At 42.3% G+C, this 27974-nt stretch overlaps 2 long non-coding RNA genes across 4 annotated transcripts; one reads left to right on the top strand and one right to left on the bottom strand.

The window, feature by feature from the left end:
• Window positions 1-778: 778 nt before the first annotated feature.
• Window positions 779-8250, bottom strand: LOC112661160 (uncharacterized). Its single transcript, XR_003137468.3, has 3 exons — window positions 8007-8250; window positions 1928-2284; window positions 779-1472 (listed from the first exon to the last, which is right to left on the bottom strand). It is a non-coding gene; the product is annotated as an uncharacterized LOC112661160 (long non-coding RNA).
• On the top strand, window positions 8119-26862 carry LOC112661159 (uncharacterized). Of its 3 annotated transcripts, none has more exons than XR_007405334.1 (6): window positions 8119-8358; window positions 20625-20773; window positions 21780-21926; window positions 23130-23255; window positions 23509-23593; window positions 26562-26862. It is a non-coding gene; the product is annotated as an uncharacterized LOC112661159 (long non-coding RNA). The 3 variants fall into 3 exon arrangements; XR_007405332.1 differs by having other exon boundaries at window positions 23480-23593; XR_007405333.1 differs by lacking the exon at window positions 20625-20773 and having other exon boundaries at window positions 8125-8358; window positions 23480-23593.
• The last annotated feature ends 1112 nt before the right edge of the window (window positions 26863-27974 follow it).

The following is a 27974-nucleotide window of genomic DNA, read 5'->3' as shown; positions in this document are numbered from 1 at the left end:
TCTATAGAATTGTCCAGATAGCAGCATCATGCTAAGAAGCGTGAATAAGAATATGTTAATAATTTTTAAAAAGCTTACTAAGGGGATCAATTTCACTTTTTTCTCTACTTTAGAGGTTTCAAAATAGGCCTTTGGGGGGAAAAAAAACCATACGTATAGAAATATCCAGACATAGGTTCAGAACAAACATAAGTTAAAACTAGCATATGTATGTGTCGAAGGTAACAGGGAAAAAAGCACAACTGACTGAATAATTTGAGTTTCCTGTATTCTGTATGTATCTCCGTGTCAATGTGACAGTGAATCTCTGTAAAGGACTTTGGTTTCTAGATCTTCGTCACTCAAGCCAAATTGAATATAGGGAAAATAATTAACATGGTATTTTTAAAGATAATGTCTCATAGCACAAATCTGAAATGGATTACTAAGACTCTTCGTGAAATTACTTTAGTTAATTCTATATACACTGCACTATAGCAGGAAAAATGGCAGCGTTTTCATGCTGAGATTATGTGGTAGGGTTAGCAAAGGGTAATTGCCAGTTTGAGTTTATCTTTGTAGTAAAAATCAAATGTGGACTGCATTGAGACAGAAATTCAGGACTTAACCTGTCCTATGGAAATCATCTGCACTTAACAAAGCTTCATAGTTATTTTTCTTTTAAATTTATGTTGTTTTGCCTTTAGGGAGTTGATGGAAAGGCATTGTGAGTGTTTTTGTGGATAAAGTTAAAATTGTTTCATTAAATGTTAATGGACTTAATAGTCCAGTTAAAAAGAACCCATATATTAGCCTGTATTCAGCACTTAGTGCTGACATGGCTTATGTTCAGGAATTGCATTTGGGCCAACAGAGCTGAACATCATATATGAGCATAGGTTAGTAACGGGTTTTGTTCTTTTGCTATAAGGAAATAGCCATTCTGTTTATAAATGACTCTGGTTTTTAACAAAACAGCTATTTTGGATGCAACCAATTGGTTTATTTTGGTCCAAAGAGAGATTTGGACATCTATTTGAACATTAGGAACACAGCGTGGCTCACTGGATTCAACAATTGAATCGAATGTGAATTATATAAAATTCCATAGTATGTCTCAAACTGTCTTTAGCACCTTCACTATAAAGTAAGCTAATTCTACTGGGAGAGATTAATGGTTTTCAAGCATTTTGCAAATGCATAAGAGATTTTTGTTTATTGGTTTTTTTGGAAACAGAACTATGAGACTACAGTAAAGATGTATCTTGAAAAATGCATTTGTTCTTGGCTGGTGTAAGAGATTTAAAGTTGTGCATTCCTTCAGATTAGATGAGAATAAATATTTTTTTTTGTAGTTTGAGCAGGTAAAGGTATATTATGTAGAGAGAGCAAGAGATACAAGCTCAGCTTAGCTCACAATTCTACATGACCTCCCTTGCTCTTGTCTTCAGGAATCACCAAATCATGCGGCATTGGATAAGTTGTTGTCAGCTCTGTTGAAATCAAACAACACTCATTTTAATGTATCTATAAACATTTGGAAATAGAAATACTTCATTCCAAGTGTGATTATGAACCATATGGACTACATGTAGGCTGAGAACCTGATAATACATGAGGGTTTCTATTTCCTCCTCCTGCTTGTTAAATGGGGGAAGAATTTGATGAGATCACAAGATAACATGAAATGAAAGCTGAAAGAACTTTCATACATTCATTTAACAAGTATTTTTGAATAACACTTTCTTTTTCCACCAAAATAATTTAAAATCTGCACAAAAGTCTATGACTGTCTTTAGCTGCAACAATTCTAGTGTTAGAGATATAAATTCATACAAAAGGACTCAGAATAAGCAATATATGCAAAATGATGACAGAGGTGGCAAGACTAGACATAGAGAGCTTGAGACTAACCAACATGACCTTGAGGAAACAGCTGTGTCCTCACCAAATGAGGGACGGGCTGATAACTTGAGAGACTCCTTTTCCCTCTATGACTCTACAGACGACAGCAGAAATCACTGTCGATTATTATCCCAGGACAACAGGGGAGACTGGTGCTCTGGGTCCTCCCAGTGGGTTGAAGTTTTCTCAAGTTCTCTCTTGTTTTTAGTTGCTTCAAATGTATGTCATTGTGTACTGCTTGAGTGCTTTGAAAGTTGCTAGGCACTTGATGATGCAAGGCATATTTATTTATTAAAAGACCGTATCTCTTCAGGATATCAAACGTGATACATGGGTAAGTTTCAAGGTCCAAGTCTCCACTTTGAACTTCTTTTAGAGACAAGTGGGGGAAATCAGGAAGCTGATAGAAGGAAGACAGCATACGATTAAAAATTAGCCAAGGCAAGCCTGCATAGATATTCAACTATCTCTTGAATTTTGCACAGTTACCTTAAGGAAGTCGTTATAAAGCTATTGCCTTCACGACCAGAGAATGCTTAGCTTTTACATGTTAACTCCATACTTTCATCAATATCCAGAACCATAAAGCCAGTCCGTTGTGCTTGAGGGTTAAAGTCAGCCCTGCCTCCAGCTCAGCAATGCTTGGGCTACATGCTGGATGAAAATTCTTGGTTACTAGCTATTGGTACAGGTCACTGTAAATGTGACAAATCAGTAGTCCTGTTGGGAGGCAGCTATATTACTGTGGACACAAAACATGGGCCATAAAAATGCTCTGTATCGGTTCAAATCCCAGCCCTGCCATTTACAATTTAAGCGATATTAGACAAGTCACTTACCATCTCTGAGCCTGGATCTCCTCATCCATGAAGCAAGAATAATGACAGTACCTACCTGAGAATTGCTGTGAGGATTAAAGGAGTTAATGTATGTAAACAGCTTAGAAAAGTACCTGGCAAAAGTAAGAAATAGATGTTGGCTATTATTTTCTTCTGTTGTGTTCTCACAACTGACTGGCTTTATGGTTCTGGATATTGATGAAAGTGTTGAGTTAACATGTAAAAACTATGCAAACTGCCTCTCTCTCTGTGTCTCTCATGAATAAATAAATACAATCTTTAAAAAAATAAAATCAGAAGGAGAAAAAGAATATAATCCAGCCTGGTTCATTTACCTTTATACTAGGATAGCCATAATTTAGATATTTTTCAACGTGCCCAGGAATGTCCCAAGGGGGTCCTGAACAAAGGGTGGAGCAGAGGTAGGTAGGCTGTGGCCAAAGCTGCTGTGTACAAGCCCTCTGGAGGCTCCTTGTGGGGTCCCTCCCTTTCCTGTGCAGTTTGGTAATGGGGCAAGCTGCTTCAGAGCCCGCCTTTGGCAGAACCACTCAACTCACTCTCAGACCTTCGGATTGTCTCTGAGCACTGCCCCTCCTTCCTGCCCTTGTTTCCAGGTGGGTGCGGGCTCTACCCTCACTTCTCTGATGCACCGTACTGAGCTGAGCTTGCTGACATGTTTCACTGCTGGCCTGCGGGTGGGTTTGGTCTGGTTTGTGCAGTGTTTTAACAAGCCAGAGTGAGCTGTCAACAGCAAAAGTGGGGGTGGGGAGGACTGCACATAAAGATGTGGCTTCTTGGCTTCTTTTGAAAGGCTGAAAGGCTTCGTAGCAGCGCGCCCACAATGCACGGCTCCACGCAGCTGGGGTTCACTGGAGCTGTTTGCTTCCGTCCCCTCTTAGCCCTGCCTGGCCCTATAAATTCAGAAGTTCAACCTTTGCCCTAAGGTATACATGACAGCTTAAGGTATTATCTTTCCTCAAAATTCTTGCAGGTTCCCGGAGAAGGAAGGAAGCTGGACACATTATCCAATAATAAAGGAATTCCAGGCTTTGGCTAGTGGGAAGACCTGGAGGGTACCAGGGCTTCTGTATCCCATGTCAAGTAAGGATTTTGCCTACCATCCCTACGGGCAAGTCTTGTCCTGAACCTTCACTTGGATGGTGTAACCACTGCTGCAGACTCTCCGGGAATAAAAGTAGGAGGAAAGACAAAGTTAATGATTTGCCACCCAACCCCTCCCATCCACCTACACACCCACCCTTCTCTTCAAGTGCTTCACCTTGCTGAAACAAGGTGAAATAAGAATTGAATACAGAATTCTTGCATCTCTTATTTTTGACTTAATTATGACTATTATGATTTTGAAAGATAGGACTTCAAAGACCCTGGCAGATGCTAACTTCAAAGAACACACATAAAATATTGTCCAGACAGTTCAGATCTGTTGGGCAACTCTGTGCAAGGCCATCAGGCATTCAAAGGTGAAAAGAATTTTTACATTAGCTTCTTGTTGGAAACCTTTCTACTTAAGAATGAGATTTTATATTTTATCCATAATACAAGATTTATAAACTCTGCCTATGTTTTTATTGGCACCCATGTGAGCTTTCTGTGTGGGAAAAGCATTGCTATTGTCCAGCCTTTGACATTGGTATTAAAGACTGAAGAAATGTATCTGCACTTTTATAAAGCTCTTAAGATCTGTTAACATTACCTACTAGAAGTCCATGTAAGTGTGTGCGGTTTTTCAGTGTGTGTATGCAGTTTTTACATTTGGTTCAATCACACTGATAGCATTTCCCTAGAGAATTTGTAGAGTTACATATTCTCACTGTTTAACATAATTATGGGAGCTATCTGATTACTTATAGACAGTTAGTTACTGAATATAGGTTATGAACAAAATAAGATTTTTGTGACCATGCTGCTGAGCTTTCCTTCCTTTGAATTACGAGGAAGATGACCTGGCATTGAATAAATAGCCCCTTTTGTCTGTAGGAAAAGGATGGCTTCAGTGATACAATGTGGTCGTTTTATGTTATTTTTCTTTTTTTTTTTTCTTTTTTTTTTTTTTTAATATTTTATTTATTTAGGATAGTCACAGAGAGAGAGAGAGAGAGAGAGAGAGAGAGAGAGGCAGAGACACAGGCAGAGGGAGAAGCAGGCTCCATGCACCGGGAGCCTGACGTGGGATTCGATCCCAGGTCTCCAGGATCGCGCCCTGGGCCAAAGGCAGGCGCCAAACCGCTGCGCCACCCAGGGATCCCTATGTTATTTTTCTTACCCAATCCAGTGCCTACCAACTCAGAACTTTACCTTTATTAGGATTTATTTTCCACATGTAATATAAAATGTGACTTGTATATCCATGGTGCTCAAATGATGTACAGGATGTAGAAGAAATGGTTCCTGTCCTCAATGAATTTAGTCTAATTGGTGAGCTAGAACCAAAGAAGAAAGCTATGGGCCTTATATACTGCTGTACATTAAGCAGTAAACTGGAGATATATTGATGACTCAGTGTGCCAGGTGTTTGAGGGAAGAGGCAATCTTTTCTGGGATGGGTTTCTCAGAGTAGGCTCAAGTGGGCCGTAGGCTGGGCTTCAAGGCTTTAGAGTGAGGACCCCGATTATATGGCATGACAGGTGGAGGTCCCAGGAACTGGGAAGGTGGGAACAGAGATACTAAAGGATGGAGGTTAGGGCAGATCGAGGCAGGAATGGAGGAGGGGCATGCTCAGGAGCTTCTGCTTTATCCTATAGGTAATGCTAAGCCATTTTTATTCAAGGGAGGAAGAGACATGATGAAAGCAATGCTCTAGGAAGATTAATCTGGAAGCTTAAAGTGATTAGAGCAATAGATGCTGCATGAGTTTGGAAGGCCAGTTAGGAAGCTCTTCAGTAATCCAGGCACAAATGAGTACAGCCCGAATGTAGATGAGAGCACGGGGAGAAGCAGGAGAGAGTGATTTCAGAGAGTCATCCTTTAGAGAAGATAATCAAATAGAACTGAATGGAGCAAGGATAGGGTGAGATGAGTAAAAGGCACCTGTAGCTTCCATGCGGAGGGGAGTAAGAACAGAGAAAACGCATGGAGCATCATCCCGCCTTGCTCACTTTCTGCGGCCACACAGATGACCTTGCTGTTCCTTGAATGAGGCAAGCAAAATCCCGTGTCCAGGCCAGTTTCTCCATCCTGAACATTCCTCCCCCAGGTATTTATTCACCTGACTTGCTCCCTCACTTTCGGTCCCTACCTTGCCTTTCCACATACTTAATTTTACCTTTGTGGTTTGGAAAATTGGGATTTTTTTTTTAAAGATTTTTATTTTTACTTATTTGTGCGAGGCACAGAGAGAGAGACAGAGAGGCAGAGACACAGGCAGAGGGAGAAGCAGGCTCCACGCAGAGAGCCTAAAATGGGACTTGATCCCTGGTCTCCAGGATCGGGCCCTGGGCTGAAGGCGGCGCTAAACCACTGGGCCACCCGGGCTCCCCGGAAATTGGAAATTTCAATCAATACACAAAACAGGAAAATATTACTCTCCCCTAAAGTTCTTGAAGGTTCACAGAGATTGCTACAATGTACCCTCATTAGAGAGGCCTTCCCTGACTACCCCATTCCTCTCTTTCCCCTTACTCTGCTTGACTTTTCTTAGTAGGTCTCCTCATCTAACAATATGTTATGTATTTAGCCATTCAGTTATTTTCTCTTTTGTTTGCTTGTTACTAAAATGTGATGGCAGATGCCTCATTTTTAACTGTGCCCTTTACACAGTGCCTGGCACATAGCAGGTTCTCAAGAAAGATACGTTAATTAAATCAGTGCAGTAGGAAAGCTCAAAAAGGAAGTTAATTTGGGGAGAGAAGGAAAAGGAAGATGATGAGTTAGCTTTAAACATGAATCTGCTTAGAAGAAATGGCACTTTAGATGGTGATTGGCAGGATTTCAAGTCTTGGGAGCCAGCGTGGCACTCTATAGGTTTATCTTCTTTGTGAGGATCAAAACAACCTCTTCCAGGAGAGTCCCCCTCTCTGGGTGGTTATCTCAGTATTTTCCACCTTACTTGAAGGGTCCAGTTTTTTACCTGTGTGACTTCTCTTTTCCATGGAAGACAGGGGTGAGAGAAGAGCTTTGGAATAGGGGGATTTACTGGAAAACTGTTGAGTCTCCAAGAGGACAGCCTAGAAACCAAATTTTGTCCCTTGTGTGTCCATCAAATAAATGTCTGATGCTTCCTAGAAACTTGAAATCTGTTTATTGGGATGATCTACTACAAACTTTTTGAAATATATTTGATGTAGCCCAAAATAATCCAAATGAGACACAAAACAAAAACAAGGCACACCTGTAGCTCATTTGTTTCTACTGTTTCAATTCCCACTTTTGCCAGGAGCATATTAGGATCACCTGCCAAACTGACTTATGATTTAATGAAGCATCTCACGTATGTTCATTTGGTTCTCCAAAATAATCCCTTTAAGAAAACACATTTCTCCTTTTCAAATGCAGCTCAGCCTTTTCTTGATAGGAACCACTTTCTAACATTACTACTGACTACTGAAATGAATGAATACATTATAAAGCACTTTATCTTTATTGCTGCCTGAAGTGATCCATAGAGAGTGTAACTGCCAGCTGTGTATCCTAGGCGCATAATTTCATTACTGGGCTCTTATGGAGCCACCAGTCCCATAGATGGTCCCCTGTTTACAAACCAGCCATCGAATTCCAAACTTGACTTAATGTCAAATGCCATCTTCAGGTCAGGTCACCCCAGCCTGAATCCAGTAGATGCTACCAGAAGCCTGGGGGTGCCTGGACTTTTCTTAGATTCTGTTAAAAAAACCTGTCATGTTTCTGACAACCTGAGGTCGCAGGTTCTGATCAAAGGGTCCCTGTAGGATGAAGTTGACCTATGTTTCCTTGGACTGTGCATAAACATTCTTAACAGGTGGTAACCCTAATTTAATTCTCTAGCCATATTCATGTTTAGGGTGAGGGCCAGCCACCATTTAGAAGTGGGGTGGTAAGGAGCTTCATACAGTCCTGGCCTTTGTGTGTGGGTTGGGGGTGATCCAGTTTCTCTGGGTATCTTTAAATATCACTTAACCTACCAACTACAGATTAGTCTCAACTAGGAGGACTATGGGCAGTTAAAATATTTTCTTGCCAGCATGCAAACATACACTGGCTAATTCACAAAATTTCTGTGGAATCCCAGGAATTCAGAGGTAATCTTGTCCAGATTTCTCATTTCATAGATGAGGAATGAGAACTCACGTTTATCAAGACCTCTTGGGTATCTAGTGCATTGAGGAGCTTTTCATTCACTCTTTCAGTTGGCTGATGAGGAAACTGATGATACCTTTCTCTGAGCATGTATAGAACATCGCAGTCCTGAAGGAAAGAGTTTTGATTAAAGAGGAGAGAATGAGAAGAGGAGTGGCCTTGGGGCAAGGTAGAGGTGGACAGGTTTGCTGGAAGGTGGAGGAAGGGTGATAGAAAGAGGTTGCCTAGGATACAGTAAACACAGTTCTGTACCTCAGTGGAAGACACTGGAAGCACAATCTCTGAGCCAATGCCAGGACTGCCTTTGCCACAATATTCCAGGTTGCTGATGTCTGCTTTCAAGGTAAGTTAGTTTGGAAACCATAGAGGTGTGTTCCAGAAGGCGACAAGGAGTGAAAATGTTACTACTATTACTATTTTAATGATAATAATAGTCACCACTTCTCAAAAGATGTGATAACAACTGCTATGGATATAATGTATCTTATACAAATTAATTTTCACAACAACCTTGGAGGTTGGTATTCTCGTCCTTATTTTAGAGATGACATTTCTTGGCCAGGTTCTCAGAGCGAATGGCAGATCTGGGATTTGGATCCAGCTTGTCTGGCTCCAAATTTATGTGACAGAATTTCAAAGGAGTAATTTCTGCTCATGAAAAATGGATTCAACATCCTACCCCACCCCCCACCCCCCGTTTTTTATGCTAGTGAGGCCAGTGCAGAGGACCAGAGCGCTGAGCATTAACAGCCCTGGAAGAAATAACCAGCAATAAGATAAACTGCCCCTAAGCTTTTTCTAAATTCATGGTCTCAAATACCTTCTTCATGCTTGTCAGGCTTTCAAATTCCTGGTGTACTCATCCTTGATTCCAAATGTCCAGCCATAATTTATGACCTGTAATTAAATAAGATCCTCTTTCTTTATTTTACCCTTCGGACATAGTCCTATCACATAAAACAAAGCAAAACAAAACACTTCTCTTTGGTTTAATGTGGGAATTCTTGTTCTTATTAATAACTAGTCATATTAAAATATCATACCAGGTGCTTTTAAAAGTCCACCAAGGAGAAAAGTATAGGTAGGCCCTATCGGGGTAAAGAAATAAATCTCGGGAGGTGGCAGAAAGAGGAGGAAAGAGGAGTTAGGGAACGACCGAATGTCTTAGACTAACCAGGCAGGTTTTACCTGAGTGGGCAGTGTGAGGGCATGTGTTTATCTGAAACCCTGGAAATCCTCCAGATTCATTCCCGTGAGTTACGTGACAATGGGCATTCTTCGAAAGAGGAGTAAGGCCATATCACTTTGGTTGGAATTCCTCGTCAGAGGGAGCCTGTGAGGAAAGATAGTAAGCTGGCCTCTTGTCTGGTTAGTCTGCTCTGTGGGTGCACCTGCTAAAAAAGAGCTCACTATGGGTGAAGGTGTCCAGGGACAGGGGGCTTTGGGCCACACAGGGGGAGAGAAAGCCCATAGGAAACATCCAAGACTTTATCAATGTTGCCGTGCTGCTCCAGGTTTGCCAGAGTTTCCTGAGACAAAAGCTTACCCCTGCTCTTCCTTTCACTGAGCAAATTAAGAAAATGCAAGTCACCACAGTGGCCCCTAGAAAATGTCCAGCTGTCCTAGGAGGGCAGATCATCTCTTCCCTGGAGGATCATGACTCTGCACTTCTTAAGGAACAGGTTGTTTGTTTGCTTATGTGTATCTATTTATTTATGTATCTTCTTTACCCCTCCTCATTTACTCGAGAAAACCTGTACTTGGCATGTAATTGGAAAGTATATGATGGGGGAAATGTGGCTGTTTACAGTCATTTATGACCTTGAACATATTACCAAATACATTTGGGTTTTTGTGGCTTTCTGTATGGAGGGAATCTCATAGGTTAATACGGAAATACTATATTCTTCATTGAGCAACGTGTAAGACGTAAGTACATCACCACCATATGTAGATGAAAGTCTTTTTTTCACCTTATGGCTCATTCTCTCATTAGGAACAACCTTTTTTGACAGGACTTTCTTAGAATCACAGAATGTGATAGCCTGAAGGGAGATAATGAATGAAAAAAAGAACTTTTCCACTATAAAGGCCCATTCAAACACACAAGTGCTCACAAAGGCCTGTGTTAGGGAAAGAGACCTCGGCTTCCCCATGCAGCGTTTGGAGTCTGTTTTCTGTTTGTTCTGTTCTCAGTAGGGAGAACAGCTCATTACTGTCCTGGGCACGAGCCTCTTGGATACTTGAAAACCACTGCTGGCTAACCCTGGGACCCTCTGGCCTCTGAATGGAATTACCTTGGTCCCTTTCACCTCGGTTGATCTTTAGTTCTCAGACCTCTAATCTCTTCTGTGGCTCTCTGTGAACCGACTGCAGTTCCTCTGGCTCCCTCATTAGCTGCAGCCCCCAGGGAGGGTCTGCCCAGCTTTGAGAGGCTGCGTAGGGGAGCTGGGAACGGAGGGCTGGGTGGCGGCTGCGGACCTGGTAGTGGGCAGACACGTGGGAAGTGGGGGGAGGCCTAGGCTGTCCTGCTGTCAGTGAGAAGCCGGACTTTCCCCTACCACGTCATCTTCATTTCAGAGTTTCCCAAACAATGGCACACACATACCTCAGTGAGCCACTTCCTCACAAAACATTTAACAAGGCTTTGCTATGGGTCTGGTACTCCCAGCAGAATCCGGAATATTGCCAGTTCTTGGTCCCCGGACCAAGAATCCTGCCAGCGGACAGCATTTGTTTTGCTCTTAATAGCTTAAACATACGTTTTAACATAAGTTACTGACAACTTAAAATCAAGAGTTTTCACCTACAAATGCTCTAGCTTTTCAGCTTCTTTCACATCCTGAAGGGTGGGGAATATGAGGCTTATGTGTCAGGCCTGAGGAGCAGGTCCCCCATGGAAGTTTCTCTCCAGTTTCCCTAACTCCCATTGGGCCCATTGTATGGACTCTAATGTGTCCCCCTAAGTTCATGTTTTGAAGCTCTAACCCCAATGTGACTCTATGCGGAGGCAGGGCCTTTAATTAAGGAGATGCTTAGGACCCGTGTCCTTATAAGAGAAGGAAGAGACATCAGAGAGCTGTTTCTCATACACTATGTGTCTACAGAGGAAAAGGAAAGACCTTGACGCAGGGAGAGGAAGGCAGTTAGTTATAAGCCAGGAAGAGAGCTCTCACCAGAAACCACTCCTGATGGCACTGTGATCTTAGACTCCCAACTTCCAGAATGATGAGAAAGTGAATTTCTGTTGTTTAAGGCCCCCCACTCTGTGGTATTTTGTTATGAAAGCCCAAGCAGACCGATATATCATGCACCTCACTTTGTGCCTAGCTTCCATGGGCATTTGAGTTTGAGACCCCTGCTCTGTGCACTTGGGAGTTAAAAGAGAGAATATCCAGCTCTGCTCTTTTGTCTCCTAGTAGAGAAAGTGAAACAGAGAAATAACTTGTAACACGGGACATAATATAAGAGATGCACAAACTGATACCGAGGACAGAACTGCCAACGGCTGGGATGGGAGAATAGAGAAGTCTCCACCGGGAGGAGGTAGCACGTCAGAAGGTTTTTGAGAGACTGGGAGGATTTCAACAAATGGTGATGGAACACAGGGAGCAGAAAAGGCCAGCAGGCATGAGAGTGGAGGGTGTATCAGTAGGTTTGACTACAGTTCAGGGTCCATTGCAGGTGGGGGAAGTGTGATAGGAAATCAGGCCAGAAAAGGAGGGGAGAGTCAGATCATGCCCCCTGAGTGCCATGCCATGGGGTTTGCTTTAATTCTGGAATGAATGAAGAGTACCTCAGAGGATGGAGGAAGGAACTGAGTGGATGAAAGGTATGGTTTAATTAATTAATTAAGCAAATATTTATTGGGAACACCCAAAATGACAGGTACTGCAAATATAGTTGTGGACAAGACAAAACTAGGTCTCTGCCCTTGGGGAGCTGACAGAAATAAACAATCACACATGTAACATAATGCCAGGGAGTGATGACTGCTATAAAGAAATATAAGGCAGGGATCCCTGGGTGGCGCAGCGGTTTGGCGCCTGCCTTTGGCCCAGGGCGCGATCCTGGAGATCCGGGATCGAATCCCACATCGGGCTCCTGGTGCATGGAGCCTGCTTCTCCCTCTGCCTGTGTCTCTGCCTCTCTCTCTCTCTCTCTCTCTGTGACTATCATAAATAAATAAAAATTAAAAAAAAATTAAAAAAAAAAAAAAAGAAATATAAGGCAGCATAAGGAGGAATTAGAGGATAGAGTGTAATACGGCAGGTAGCTGCTTTGGATACCCATGGTCAGGGAAGGGATGATATTAGAGCACAATCCTGAATGAAGTGAGAGAATGCATCATGTGGGTATTGAAGAATGTAATTCTAAACGTAAGTACAAAGGCCCTGAGGCAGCAGCTTGGCTATGTTCATGGACCAACATAGAGGCCAATGTGGCTGGGATAAACAATGAGAAGAATGATGGCCATTGAAGTTGAAGTACTCCAGGATCAGCTCTTTTTCTAGGAAAGGAACTCCAGTGCAGTGTGCAAGACCCATGGAGGACCAGGACGGGAACAGGGGGACCCCTGGGAGCCCGCAGGAATGAAGAGGGTTGGCACCAGGCTGGGGCAATTGAGTTGGAAGTGTGGAGTCATACAGAGTCTAGGAGAAGGGCATATTTGGGGCCAGTACTCAAATGAAATCCCCAAACAGCTGGCTTTGGGGGAAGATTGGGCTTTGGGAACAGGATGAGATGGGTACTTATCTCCCAATCTCTGGATCAATCATGTATAATGACAGCTGTCAGAGGAGGAGGAGAACCAAAAGTTCTATAGTCCATAACTGTCCCGGAGAAGCATGAGGGAAGGGATAGGGTTCATCTGTTTCCACAGCTTAGAAGCCCAGGCACAGGCATTCTCCATGGGGCAGCAAGGAGAACGTGGCTGTTCTTCCCCTAAAAACGTACGACACTAATACTTACTGCTATAGATTTCTGGCAAATGTCCCCAAACCTTCTGGTTTGGTCTAGCCCTACAATGAAATGACTTGTTTTACTACATGGAAATAAAAAGAGTTGAAAGGCAATACAGAGGGAGGGGTTAATGCAGGTCAGAATGTGGGTTGGCTGGTATAGTCGTATAGTTTCTCTTTGTCTTTTTTTTTTTTTCCCCCATTTCCTTTCCTTTTTTTTTAGCCTCAGTGAGGAGATGGTAAATAGTCCTCTGAGAACCATATAAAGCTCTGCTTCCAGATTGCAATGGCCAGGGAGCATGGTCATTACCTTTGGCATTCTTCTCTAATTTTTTACCCTTGGTGTTTTTCCTTTTCCTTGCTTGGCTGGGAGAATTATGAGCTCCTTAGGAAAGAATGCTGTGCTTTCTCTGTTGGCCCTGCTGTGGGGCAAACTTTCAAAAAATGTTAAATGTAAATATCTGTGGTAAGAGTGCCCTCTTCTGGTATATCCTCTTTGTCTTTAACTGCCATTCCCCTGACAATGCTGCATTTTTAGGCCTAATGATCTTTTTCATTAAATTGGCAAAGAAGAAAAGCAAAAGGTATTGTTGGGGATACATTAATTTTATCCAATGCTTCTAGAACTTTCTTCCACAGTCCTAATCCTTATTTGGCCATGCTCTCAATCTTCTAACCCAATGTTTCTTTGGAAGTTATACTTAACCTTTTATTAATTTGGAAAAAAGTTAAAAATGGCAGCGAATCAAAGTATGGAAGGGGCGTTAAAATAATTCATTTGATCGCTTTTCTACCTTTGTTTCTATGTTATTTATTGAGGGACAAGCATCTCCTAGGACCTTCAGGATCCTTAATGAGTAATATACACTCCTTGCCTTTGCTGAGTTTGGTGGTGGAAAAGATGGATGAGTAAACGTAAAATTATAACACCAGGTGACCAAAAACTGAGGTGTGAACAATAAAGTGGGTGGTCACAGGGGGCTATGAGTTAATTTCTTTGGTTATTCAAATCCAAAGGTGAAAACAATGAATGTCTCCCTGACCCAACTTATTTCTCCTGATAATCATATTTCTCTGTGCATTAGACCTCAAGGTTCTATAAACAAATCATAATAGGTTTAATATATTTCTATGTTACTAATCTCACAGAGTGATTTTAGATCTGAAAAGGATATATACAAATATACTTAGTTTTCTAATTTTTTTCTTCTATGTTCAAGGGAAAATTTTTTCCTTTTATAACTTGAACATTTGGAGAGACTCTATATCTCTAGCTTCAACAAATTAAATATTGCTTTTAATTGCAGAATACCAGTGTACAATGGAAAAGGTTTCGTGTGGGTTTTTCTAGAAAGCATAGTTTTGATGGGAATTCTTTTCCTTCATATAAAGGGAGAGTCATCTTTAATGAGACCCTCCAAAATTTGTTCTTTGCAAAGGAGAGGCTTGCTCTCATCCTGGTATCTTGTGACATCCTTTGGCTCTAACCCATGATCCTGTATATATGGAGCTGTTAATGTTATCCAGAGTCCCAATGACCTTTACCTTTTTATTTTGTTTTATTTGGAAAATTTGTTAATGCAGTTTTCTGAGTTTTTTCAATGTCTCGAATCTTCTGCATAAGAAAAGCTTTAATTAAAACTGGGAGAAAGAGATGGATGAGGGCGGATGGAGAGAGAATATATTGGTGAATTACATTAGTCCCTCATATCTATCTTTTGACTATAAATGCAAATGAAACATAATGGTGATATGGTAACAATGGTGATATGAAAATCATTGTGGTTATATGAAACATAATAGTGATATTTTAGGGTATACTTCTTACCAGACATAGATGGCATTATTATTTTATTTCTATTTATTTTAGTTATTGAAAATATTTATTTTCAACCACTTAGGATTCCTTTTGCATTTGTGTAAATTTGGTCACATTTTTCATTTCTTTCTCCATATTGGCTTTAAGTTTCAATTGTGCTTTAAAGAAAAATGTTTCTATCCCTTAAAGTTGAACCCACAATCTTCCTTTCTCACAGGACAACTATCTCTAGGACTCTTGTTTTGGCTCACTTTGCTCCTGTTGTTCATCTTGCACTCTGTCCAAAAATATCTTCTAAACTCAAGAATTCCTACGGGGATCTTAGAAAAGTTTCCACAATGTCCCTAGGTTATACCCTGAGAAACACTGATTTTTGGCATCTTATTGATGATTTAAAATAAAAACCTCAAGTGGACTTGGAGGAATACAGAAGCTCAATGTACCTTTGAACCTGCTTGGTCCTGAGCCTGTGATCCACTACGGCTGGAGGCACGAGGGCTGTGCACAAATGCACATGGTGGGCAACTGAGCCTTTCAATTCTGTTTATCATTTTTTTTTTCTCTGTGGGACAGAGGTGCTAAGTCAAAAATAGAAGTGAAAGATGATATTCAAAATGGCAGTGAGAAATAAACAGAGGTGAGGGAAGCAGCAAGGCAGGGACAGGGTGAGGGTACTAGAGTTCCATTGGCTCTTCTACTCATGGGCTGTGAGTCCTAGGGCAAGCCATGTTTGTGCTCTGGGCCTCATTTTCCCTACTCTAAAGTGATCAGTGCTTCTTGTAAGAGGTTCAGGGAAGATGAGTAAAAAGAGAGGGGTGAAATACTTGGGGCTTAGGGTCCCCACCTTGTTTCAACACAAGCAGCTTGGTTTTATTCTATTTTATGTATTTGGCTTTATCATGAGATCTTGGGTGAAGAAAGCAAAAGATCTTTTTTTTTTTTTTTTAAGATTTTATTTATTTATTCATGAGAGACCCAGAGACATTAGCAGAGGGAGAAGCAGGCTCCATGCAGGGAGCCTGATGCGGGACTCTATCCCAGGACCCCAGGATCACTGACTGAGCCAAAGGTGGATGCTCAACCACTGAGCCACCTAGGTGCCCCAAGATATTTTAATAAAATACATTTTTAAAAATTTATTTGGGAGAGAGAGCACAAGCAGGGGGAGGGATAGAGGGAGAGGGAGAAGCAGACTGAGCAGGGAGCCCTATGCTGGGCGCAGCTCCATTCCAGGACCCTGAGATCATGACCTGAGCCAAAGGCAAACACTTAACCAATTGAGCTACTCAGGCACCCCAAGAAAGCAAAAGAACTTTGATTCGTCAAAACAAAACAAAACAAAATAAAATAAACACCTTTTGAAAACCAGACTAGAGGATTTTCCAGATTTCCTACTAGCTCTAGATTTCTAGGAGAGTCAGAATGGTGGTGTTGTTTTCCTGCCTAGTGTTAATCCTTCTGATTTTCCTACAGTCATCCTATGACTATGATGACAAAGCCTGAGGCTGTCAGAGGCCACCACAGAGAGCTTAGGCATCGAGCTAGTCCAAAGGCAACTAAACAGAGGTGGAACCTGGTGGCAGTCTTTAATTTCAGGACGAAGGGCTCACCTGTGGCTCTACTGCCTTCCAGGGCTTTCAGTTACACGAGTCAGTAAATTCCCCCCTCCCTTTTTGCTTAACCCATTTAGAATTGAGTTTTCTTGTCACTTGCAACCAAAAGAATCTAATTGGATCAGACAGTGTTTAAAAGAAAGTCAACAAATATTTATTGAAATGTCATAGAGGACCAAAGTGTAAATGCTTGCGATACAATCAAGGAACTATTTCTGTCAGCATAAACCTGAACATGCTGTCCTCTGTGTATGGAAATCAGTCCTGATTTACTATCAATAGGGCATTTTCTTTGACTTGTTTATTTAACCAATGATAAAAACTCTTAGGAAGCAATTAAGTGGATGGTTTTGGTCTCACTAACATGTTTAGACCACCTGAACTCACATGGAGGTGGATAAATCTACCAAATGTGAAATCAGGAACAGCAGATAATAGCAAAATTACAAAGTATATTGAAGCACTCTCCTATACCGCTTTGTGAGAGTGTGCATTATAACAACTTTTTTAAGGGCAATTTGGCAATATTACCAAAAGCCTTAGAACTGTGGGATTTGGCCAGCCCACTGCTGGAAATTGATCCTACTGTGGATATACAGAAAAATCTTAGATACAGAGATGTCCATTACTACATTGATTGCAAATTATGAACACATAGACACACACACACACACACACACACACACACACACACACAGTTACGGTAGAACTGTGTCTCTCCCCATGTTTGCCCCATGCAGATGTTCTAACTTTCAGTACTTCAGAATGTGACTGTATTTGGAGGTAGAGCCTTTGCAGAGTAAACTGAAATAAAAATGAGGTCACATAATTGGGTTCTAATCCAGGTGGTGTCCTTATAAGAAGAGGTGATTAGAACACAGACACACACAGAGGGCAGATCAGATGAAGACACTAGAGGAAGACAGCCATCTACACACCAAGGAGAGAGGCCTTAGAAGAAACAAACCCCGCTGACAACTTGATCTCAGACTTCTGGCCCCTAGAACCTGGAGGAAATTAACTTCTGTTGGGTAAGCTACCCAGTCTGTGGTACTCTGTTATGGTAGGCCAACTGAACCAGCACCTGCACCTGCACCTGCACCTGCACACACACAGAGGAAACATTCTTATGTTGGGCAGTATGGGACTAGTTAAATATGTGTGGCTCATCTGCACAACAGAACCCCATTATTTCCCTTTAAAACGACACATCCCTGGGTGGCAGAGCGGTTTAGCACCTGCTTTTGGCCCAGGGCACGATCCTGGAGACCCGGGATCGAATCCCACGTCGGGCTCCCGGTGCATGGAGCCTGCTTCTCCCTCTGCCTATGTCTCTGCCTCTCTCTCTCTCTCTCTCTGTGACTATCATAAATAAATAAAAAAATAAAACGACACATATGAATACTGTCACAAACAACTCTTGCTGATATAGTATTAGGTAGAATAGATTCTCAAACAGTATGTATAGTAAATTCCTATATTTGTTAAAAAAAACCATCTGTGTATATATACAATGAATATTAATTTGGTCTAAGAAATAATACAGTCCTTTGTTCAGGAAAGTTAAAAAAAATGGCTCTACTAGCAGCTGGATCATGATGTTGCCAAGTGGAAATTAACAATGTTTAAAGAACATAAACAATGCTGTACAAGGCCATTCTGATCATGTTTGGAACAAGATAAAGACAAAGCTACTCTATAACCTAAAATATCTTTTTTAACTACTGATGACTGCTACTCTCTTTTTAAACTGATGACAACTGTCCCCCACTTCAATTTTTTTCCTTTCAAGGTGAAAATTAAGATAGTTGTCACCAAATTCCCCTTCTTTTTGACAAATCCGGTCCAGATTTGATCCCTGCTGCCCTAATGTCTCCTTAAACATATACATAAAAAGCCCCAATTTCCTAAAAGGCCCCTCTCAATTCCCAGTCAATGGGTTTTAACAGTTCTACATGACATAAATTTGGCCCATTCCCACTCACTAGAACTGTCTGGAAATTCCATCTCAGTTGACTACGACATGGTGTACAGCAAACAGAGAGGCTATGACTGTTCAGGTCTCCAGTGGGAGCCATTCAGGTGCTCATTATCCTTTTTCTAATATGTTAGCTCCATTTCCTTCACCAAACTGGGTAAAAGGATCTTACACTGTAGGATAAGGCCAAAAATCTGGGGTTCAGTCCTCCTTCTGCAGTAGCCAAGTCACTACCTGAGGGCTGCCTGGGGGTGGGGCATGGGTCTTTCCAAGAAAGTGGGTTTGCAGAACCCACTGCCACTGGCCTCCTCCCTAGGGAACCTCCTGTCCTGGTTCAGACCTCCTCCACTCGGGGCCAGAAGCCTTAGCCTTCTAGTGCCTCCTAGCTTCCATTTCTAGCTCTGCAACTGAGGTGTATCAAGTGCTGAGGCTAGGAACCTCAGGCTCAGAACACAGAGCTGGCTTGGAAATGAATGAGAATAAAGCACCGTTTTTGGCAGTGAGTCCAGCACACATCAACCTATGAATAATATCCTGGCACACATTCTAGGAAGGGTTCTGAATCTGTATCCTAAAGGGTTAAAAGCATCTCTATGATTGTTATAGAGCTTTAAAAATGTCTACGTATACTAATTACTTTCTCTAATTTTCCTCACATGAACATTTTTCAAAGTAAGAAAAAAAATGTCATTTATTTTTAACTACTGAAAGGGAAAAGCAGAGAAGAAGAAGGGACGAAGAGAAAGGAAGAAACCAGGGCCTGCTGCCATGGTGGTACAGGTGTGGCAGTCCAACACGAGTACAGGACAGACCTGGAGGGTGGTATTCTCTGGAATTCTGGAGTCAAAGAATCAACGTTTTGGCTCTGATTTGTACTTGTGAGAATATTTTCAGTGGCCTTTTTACCCTCTATTTATCAATGAATACAAGGTAGCCCCATGGAGGTAGTAGAAGGTAATGGGAGTTCCCTACTGGAGAGAAATGTCTTTTGAAGGGGAAATGGCATGATGGGTTTTACTCCTGGTTTAGAATTGCTGATACCTGCATCAACCTCCAGTGATTTTATTGGTTACTGATTAAAGAAAGGAAGGAGGGGAGGGGGTGAAGAATGGAACAATACAAAATTCTCCTATTCATAATTTTCTTGAGGGCCCTCTTTGAAAGGAAAGGTGGGACCAGAGATTATTTCTTTCCGTCAGTGTTTTCTCAGGTATGGTAGGTGAACCCCACTGGCACACAAACCATGCATATTGCTACAGGGAAAAGCATTTTATTTATTTATTTATTTATTTATTTATTTATTTATTTATTATTTATTTTTAAATTTTTATTTATTTATGATAGGCACACAGTGAGAGAGAGAGAGGCAGAGACACAGGCAGAGGGAGAAGCAGGCTCCATGCACCGGTAGCCCGACGTGGGATTCGATCCTGTATCTCCAGGATCACGCCCTGGGCCAAAGGCAGGCGCTAAACCGCTGCGCCACCCAGGGATCCCGGGAAAAGCATTTTAAAACAGTTTTTCATGATATATATTTATTACATTGTGTACTAGAAAAAATATACATTAAATTCATGATTTTATCATAGTGATAAAACTTAAAAAAAATGAAATCCATTTTTTTTTAACAAAAGTTCAAGCCAATTGATATGCACATATTAGGTAAACTGCAGAGTTGGTGGTACATGGATAGGGCAAAAACAAGACAGTATGCATGTCCTTAGACTGGGAAATACTGGCAAAGGTTGCTTTACCAGAACTTTCTGAAAGAGGTGAGCTTTGGGCAGTGATTCAGAGCAGTGTTTCCAAACATGGGACTGAAACTATGTGGGGCTGGCTGAGAGCTTGTGGAAAAAGAGATTCCAGGTCTCTGCCCAGAGATTTTAGTTCAGGAGGTCTGGGATGGGGCCCAGGACTGTGTCTTTTCATGAAGCTTTCCTGGTGGTGCTGGTGAAGCTGTTTGGGAAGCTCGGAGAAGGGAGGGGTCCCCTCTTCGGGGGCCCGGAAGAGCAGTAGTTCTTCAAGATAATTAAACTTATTTTAAGTATTTGCTGGCTGTGAAGCCTATTCACTGCTGTTGACTGTCATCAGCACGGCTTTGTAAACTTTTAATTTTTAAACTGTGCCTCTGGGTCTCAGCATTGAGAGTGTGTGTGAAAATTAAAATACACACAAGTGAGCACACTCTACCCCTGCCAAAAACACATTTTAATCTGATTTAACCAATTAAACAAACAGGAGTGAATTATGCCATTAGGCTCAACGAGGCTGCCAGAGCAAACCGACTGCGTGGTGCAGGCCAGGCATGGGAGTAATAAAGTGCACGCTTCTAGTGGAAAGGAGACGCTCGAGTGGGAGCTGTTTCACGGCGAATTGATGTTTACTCAGTGAGTTTGAGAGGAATCATTGTGAGGCAGCTGGGAGGGAGGCTCTGGGTGGGAGCACTCTGGGATGGAGAGCCGGCCTTGGGGTCCCCGCAAGGGGAGAAGGCCAGTGAGGGGAGCACACAAGAGGAGGGATTAAAACCTGGACCGCAGCAAAGAGGCTGAGCAAGAGAAAGCAGGTAGCACCAGGCACAGAGACTCTACTGAAGGGCTGGTAAAGTCCTTCTCCAGAGTAGCCGCAAATAGTTGTGGGGAGGTGGTGGCCAAGCAGAATATTATCCCGGAGGCCATTTAGGGGGTAGAGTTAATTCTTTTATAAAATCATTAAGAGCAAATACACGTCGGGACGCCTGGGTGGCTCAGCAGGTTGTGTCTGACCCTTGATTGATTTAGGCTCAGGTTCTGATCTCAGGGTTGTGACATCCAGCCCTGCATCAGCTCTGTGCTCAGCGGGGAATCTGCTTGGGATTCTCTGTCTCTCTCCCTCTGCCTCTGTCCCCTCTCCCTGCTCCCATGGACATCCTCTCTCTCTAAAATAAATTTGAAAAAAATTTTTTAAGGGTGCAAATACACATCTATGTAGTACAGCAGTGAGTATCTTGAATTTCTTGTAGCAGTCGTTAGTTCAAGGGCTCTGTTTTAGGGTCCGACTGGGTGTCAGGTCATATATCCTGATTTTAGGGCCGGAAAAAATGGGAAAAGGATCTGGGGTTAGAAGCCCGAGAGGGCATCCAGGTGGCCTAGCTCCAGTGTTGGGACATATGAATTGCAGAAGCTCATGGACTGCGGGCAAGAGCAGATTCCTGGACCCCACGCAAAGGCCAGGCCATTGAGCAGGGTTTCCAGAAGTAGTAGCCACTGCTTTTCCCTTGCTTCCAATCCAGAAAGTCCTACTCACAGATTCCTGGTCAAATTATTCTCTTTGTCTAATGAAAAATTTCATGTCATGCTCAAGAAACTTGGGACAAAAATTTATCTTCCTTCTTTTCCTGTTGCCTCTCTCTACCAGGTTCTTCATACACACAAACTTTCAAGACTAGCTCCAGTCTTCCCGTCCCCTTTCTGCAGTTGTTCTTACAGAGCCTGATGTTACGCGGTTTTGGATGCAACTTTCGAAGACCTTGGCGTTATGACAGTGCCTCGGTTATGCTGCGGAGTAATTACTTTTTTAAACTAAAAGAATTTGACTTGTTGAGGGGCGGGGAGGAGGAGCTAGAAAACAGAGCTTTTCCACTAGGTGTCACTCTTGATCCAGTTAAGCCCGCCAGAGGCGTTTAGAAATAGAAGTCTACGGTCCCCACCTGTGCGTTCTGAAGTCCCCTCCCTGGTGACCTGTGTCATGTTCTCCGGAGGACTGATTCCCATCACAGCCGCTTTTGCTGTAAGACCTCTCTGGGCGGTGGAGTCTGGCCGCTGGAGTCGGAGCCTCAGTTCACCGACTTTTTTTTTTTTTTTTTCTTGTTTTAAGTCACAGGAGGGATCCCTGGGTGGCGCAGCGGTTTGGCGCCTGCCTTTGGCCCAGGGCGCGATCCTGGAGACCCAGGATCGAATCCCACGTCGGGCTCCCGGTGCACGGAGCCTGCTTCTCCCTCTGCCTGTGTCTCTGCCTCTCTCTCTCTCTGTGACTATCATAAATAAATAAAAATTAAAAAAAAATTCAAATGTCACAGTAACCTTGGGAAATGGGTTCCTGTGTTTCTGATTGGGCCTACAGCTGTGATGCCCTATGCTTGTCAAACTGAAATTTTAATCCAGACCACAGGATCCCAGAAACTGTAAAGTCCCTTGAACCAGGTTCTTAACCGAGGTGTACATCAAAATGTCCTGGTGAGATCATTTTATGGAGTCCCAGACCCATGCTGGACATTCTGTCCAGCATTCCCTGATACTGGGCTCATTCAATAATGAAACACAAAGTAGGCATATAATATTACATCAGGGAGTGATAGACATTTTGGGAAGAAAAAACACCAGACTGAGGAAGTAGAGAGTGACAGGGGTGCTATTTTAGGAAGGCTAAGTTGGGGAAGGCCAATCTTTTGAAGGAGGGGACATCTGAACTCAGGCCTGAATGAAGAGGGGCAGTGAGGTTTGTAGATGCAGATAGGAAGGATGGTCTAGCAGGGGGAACAGCAGGTGCAAAGGCCCTGAGGCAGGAGTGTGCTTGGCATGTGGAGAAAGAACAAGAGGCCAGTGTGGCTGGAGTGGAGTAAATGAGGGGAGAGTGCGAGAAGATGGATTTTGAGACGGCCTGGAGCCAGATGTTAGGCCTTCAACTGGTATTGCACAACTTTTAAAAACAGGTGCAAGCACTAGTTTTCACTTCTCTAATGATCTTTTTTTCTTTTACCTTGCCAAGCAATGAAAAGGAAAAACAGGGAAGATAAAAGCACAGCTAAAATACAGCCCTGATGAGCTGCCACCATTGCAATCACCATGAAGCTGCAGTTCAGGGCTGTTAGAGAGACCAAGAAGACTGAAAATGGTTAGTGGTGAATGAGTAGCTGCTAATTTGATAATCACCGTGAATCCGAGTGAAACAGATTTGTTCGCCTCACTGTCTACAATTTACTTTTATTTGTGATTGAATTGTAATTTCCATTTAAAATCATTATAAGGAAACAATACGTTCCCATCACGCTCACTTAAGTGCCATCCTGGAGTTTTTAGTTTTGCTTTAACATTAAATCTGGTCATGCTGTCTTTCAGCCCCACCATCACGGCTTTCTCTTACGTAGATGCTGTTCTTTTCCTTGTTGGGTTTATCGCATGGGGGCAAACCATACATGCCTGGAGAAACAATGATCATGTTTCACTTCCAGGGTAAGTACAGATTGGTTACATTTGAAATTTTCTCTCAAGTGCGTTAAAGAACTCTTCCATAATTTTGGGAGCAAAGTCTTTCATGGGTGTGATTTAAAAAGTAGATTTATTAAAGCAGGATTAGGTTGTCATATCCATACAGTTTAAATCCATGATAAATACAGCTACGTTAAATAGATAGTATTCATATGCCCACATTTATTATTTTAACTACCACCTGGAAAATAAAATGACATACTGTGATTAATCACTTGCTTAAGCCGACTGGAAAAGTCAGATGAGAGGGGGCTTTAGGTGAGAAATGCGGGTAATTTTGCCTGGTATAGCACACTCAGGAGCCCGCACTCCGAATGGCTGGCACAGGTAAGGGATAAATTCACAAAATACACACCTTTGATGGCCTCAGAATATGGCAGAAAGGAAGCAGGTTGTGGAAGTGCATGCAAAAAGCGACCCTATATTTATTTATAAATTACATACATTCAGTAACATCTAGAATGATATTCTCACGACATTGCCAGTGGAAGGTGGTTTCTGAGTGATTCCATTGCATATCCACATTTCCTGAGATGAACACAAACTTGTGTCGTAACAAAGAAGAACATGTACAATGAAGTTTATATACTTTTATATTATAGAAAAAAAACACCACTAAAAGATACTTTTTAAAAAAGTATTGTTTGCTGCATGGTATGAAGACCACATCCTGGTTTCCTCTCAACTTGTTTTTTTTTTTTTTTCCTATCTCACCAATGAGTTATTGATTCCTACTTATTTTACTTCAACACTTTGTCTTCCACAATAGACAACCATAGATCAATGTCTCTGTAAACTTTTTCTTTTTCTTTCTTTCTTTCTTTCTTTCTTTCTTTCTTTCTTTCTTTCTTTCTTTCTTTCTTCTTTTTTTCTTTTCTTTTCTTTTTTCCTTTCCTTTCCTTTCCTTTCCTTTCCTTTCCTTTCCTTTCCTTTCCTTTCCTTTCCTTTCCTTTCCTTTCCTTTCCTTTCCTTTCCTTTCCTTTCCTTTCTTTCTTTCTTTTCTTTTCTTTTCTTTTCTTTTCTTTTCTTTTCTTTTCTTTTCTTTTCTTTTCTTTTCTTTTTCTTTTCTTTTCCTTTTTTTATTATAATCACCCAAACTCTACACCACCCAAGAAGGGATGATCTTCCCATGTAGCTGTTGACTGTCAGAGCTCTGGGGATAGGCCTCAGGGAGTTCTGGGTTCCGGACCACACTGTCCGCTATATCCCTTCTGTGCACTAGAGGGCAGCAGATGACAGAAGGACTCGTGGGTCGTTAAGGTTAACCTCCTACGTTGACAGCTTTCTGGGAGACAAGTGAGAAATGGTCCAGGCATAGTTGGCTGGGTGTCCTAGTGACTCTGTCATTCAGAAAGCCATATGGTTTATTTGTATTGGTGCAAATTAACAACAGAATGTTTCCCTCTCCTCTGAACTACGGAGATGCAGAAAATTAACTTCTGCCCCACTGTTAGGAATTTCAGAAGATGCCAGTGACACAAATCTACACACTTAGGAATAGGACTTGCCCCAAATAAGGTTTTGTGTTTGTTTTTCAATCAGACTTGCACACTATACACTATCTATGTTGAAGGTTCTGGGTAACTAAATTTGAGGCAGGACTGGTCTAAAGTTGAGGTGTGAAACAAAGGTGAGCTGTTCTTGCCCTTAAGATATAGAGAATACAAAAGCCAGAGAATATGGTACAAAATCTCCATATAATTAAGGGAATGTAAAGGAGTGGTGATGAAGTAAAGACAATTCTAGCGAAACGCTTTTGACTCTGAATCAGGATTTGAAGAAAGTAATGCCTGCAGATTAGAGTACAAACAGGGGTTCAAAATGGGTGCTTACTGAATCCAGGCTGTAGAAGTACTTTGAACAAATACTTTAAATTTCTTAAAACTTGAATTGTATTTAGGTGGGCCATGAACTTTGTAGTTTGCTGTACTTTCTACCATTCCCATCACCGTGCACCTAGAACTTGACGCGTTTCCCTTCCCTCAAAGACCTTTGTGGTTGCGACCCCATCTTAGAGGAACTGGGGGAGGGGACACAGGAGGGAGGAGGCAGACATCGAGGAGCTGGGGCATGAATATGGGGCCAGAGCTGGAAAGTTGTGCAGAGGGTGTGTGATCATGGGGCTGCTATATATAGCTGGGTTGGCTCAGACCAAGGGAACTTGTTGAAAAATAGGTTAGAAAGGAGTTGAGGGTAGTGGAGGTGGTGGTGACTTGAGGAGTAGTTTAGGTCTGGTACTGCTGTAGGCAGGCGTGCAGATGTTTGACAACGAGAGAGTCAGGAAGTCCTAGAAGATGCAGGAATCCACCTGGAAAAGAGCCGACCACTCTATTTCCTGTTCACTCTGATGCATGTTTTCCCTATGGGTTTAGATGATTAGAGCTGTTCTGCTGAAAAGAAACTGCAAACTCTGAAGCCAAACATGACTGACATGTATGGATGTTGTCCCTTACCACCACAACATACCTCACCTCTCCAGTTGAGGGCTTGAGAGAATCAGCTCCCCACATCTAGGACATGGGTTTCTCCTTGCAAGATCTAGAAAGCACTGTGGGGGTGCCAACACACTGCAGCGGAGTCAGTGCTGGTCCTGCTCCAGGCACTGACTTTAATGGCTCACTTGGGGCATAGTGACTTAATGACTGCACTTTAGTTTTCTTATCATAATTTAAAAGGATTACATAAGGCAGTTTCAGAAGATCTGTCGAGCATTAATTTCCAATGATTGGAGCTCAGATAGGAAAGGTCAAGGCCCGGCTCTTAAAAATAAACCAAGTTGTCAACCAAGCACTGCATTCTGGAGAGGAGTACTGGTAGCATTGCATTATGGGAGGAAGCAGTGGTGGAGAGGGGTGAAGAGGGTACAAAGAGTGTAAAGTCTAACAAGATTAGACATGGGTTCCAATTCTAATTCCACCTTTTCCTAACCTAGTGATCTTAGGAAGGACACGGAACTTCTCTTAGTATCAATTTCATCTGCAGAGTGATGACCCCGGGATGTGTCTGGCCCGGTTCTTTGGAAACATAAATGTGAAGGTGTTTGTAAATGTCTGGCACATCTTCCTGTCTACCCTCATCCCATGTGGAAGTCATTCCTGTGAGAACCAGAATCTGGGCTGGGAGAAGGACTTTTAAGAGAGAAGGAGCAAAGTCTCAAGGACACAGCATCAAGGGTTCATCTACACAAGAACTGCAGAGAGCATATGTGCTGACGTTCCTTGATTAACTCAATTAAAACTCTGAATGGTTAATATGCTGTTTGCAGGCAGTTTTGATTGCCACAGCATTTTGCTGTTGCTCTGTCATCACAAGAATCAAAGGAAGAATTGTGTTCAGAATCCAGAGGCTGCTTCTAGAGGACGCAGGCAAAGTGCCGGCTGCCCCACTGTAGCGATGTGGTAGGCAGGTGCTGAAGGAGAGCCACTGGCCAATATGCCGCTCTGCTTATGTGCCCATGAGGCCTGCAGGTCTTCACCGGAGCCTTGTTGCTTTCACATAGGTCGTCTTGTTCTCCCCAGAGTCATTTGATTATGTCTAGCAAGAGCCAATTGCTTTTCAGTACACCTGAAGGATATGATGCACCCTTCTCTTTAAGAGAGGCCCAGGAAAGTGCAATGGTTTGTAGGGGATTAAGAAAGTAGAGTGGGTGGGGAGAAGGAGTGTCTCTGGGTGATTGAAGCAAGCCCTCAGCAGGGCTTCTCCTCTAGAAAATCTCGGTCAAGAGTTGTTTTTTTTTTTTTTTTTTTTTAAAGATTTTTTATTTATTTATGTACTTATTTTTGGGAGAGAGAGAGAGAGAGAGAGAGAGCTCACACAAGTGGGAGGTGTGTGGAGTTGGGGTGGAGTCAGGGAAGAGGGGGAGAGAGAGAAAGGAAGAGCGAAAAAATCCCAAGCAGGCTCTTTGTTGAGCACGGAGCGCAGCCAGATGTGGGGCTCCATCTCAGGACTCAGATCATGACCTGAGCCAAAGCCAAGAGTCAGATATTTAATCAACTGAGCTACCCCAGTGCCCCAGGAGTTTAAACTAATAATAAAGTAATCTGATCAATAACTAACTAGAAAGGCCCATCTGGTTAGACTTCATCTTTTGCTTAGATAAAAATCTGTTTTGGATAGGACTTTGGATGGTTCCTAAGGCATGATGTCACTAAATATGATTTCACAGTTTTATAGGATAACAAAGGAAATTTCTGACTGATTTTTTTTCCTCCTGAAGTGAGGTCCAGAACTACTTGTTAACATCTGAAATTCTTGGAGGCTTGTTCAAAACTCAGCTGTGGATTCCTAAGGACAGAGCAGCTTGTTTGAGCTAGGTGGGAGCAAGGCTTGGGGTGGTATGAGAAGA

Source organism: Canis lupus, chromosome 23 (genome assembly GCF_003254725.2).
Source record: "Canis lupus dingo isolate Sandy chromosome 23, ASM325472v2, whole genome shotgun sequence".
NCBI classification, from domain to species: Eukaryota; Metazoa; Chordata; class Mammalia; order Carnivora; family Canidae; genus Canis; species Canis lupus.
Note: the sequence above shows the minus strand (reverse complement) of the source record. Positions and strands in the feature narration are given on the sequence as shown.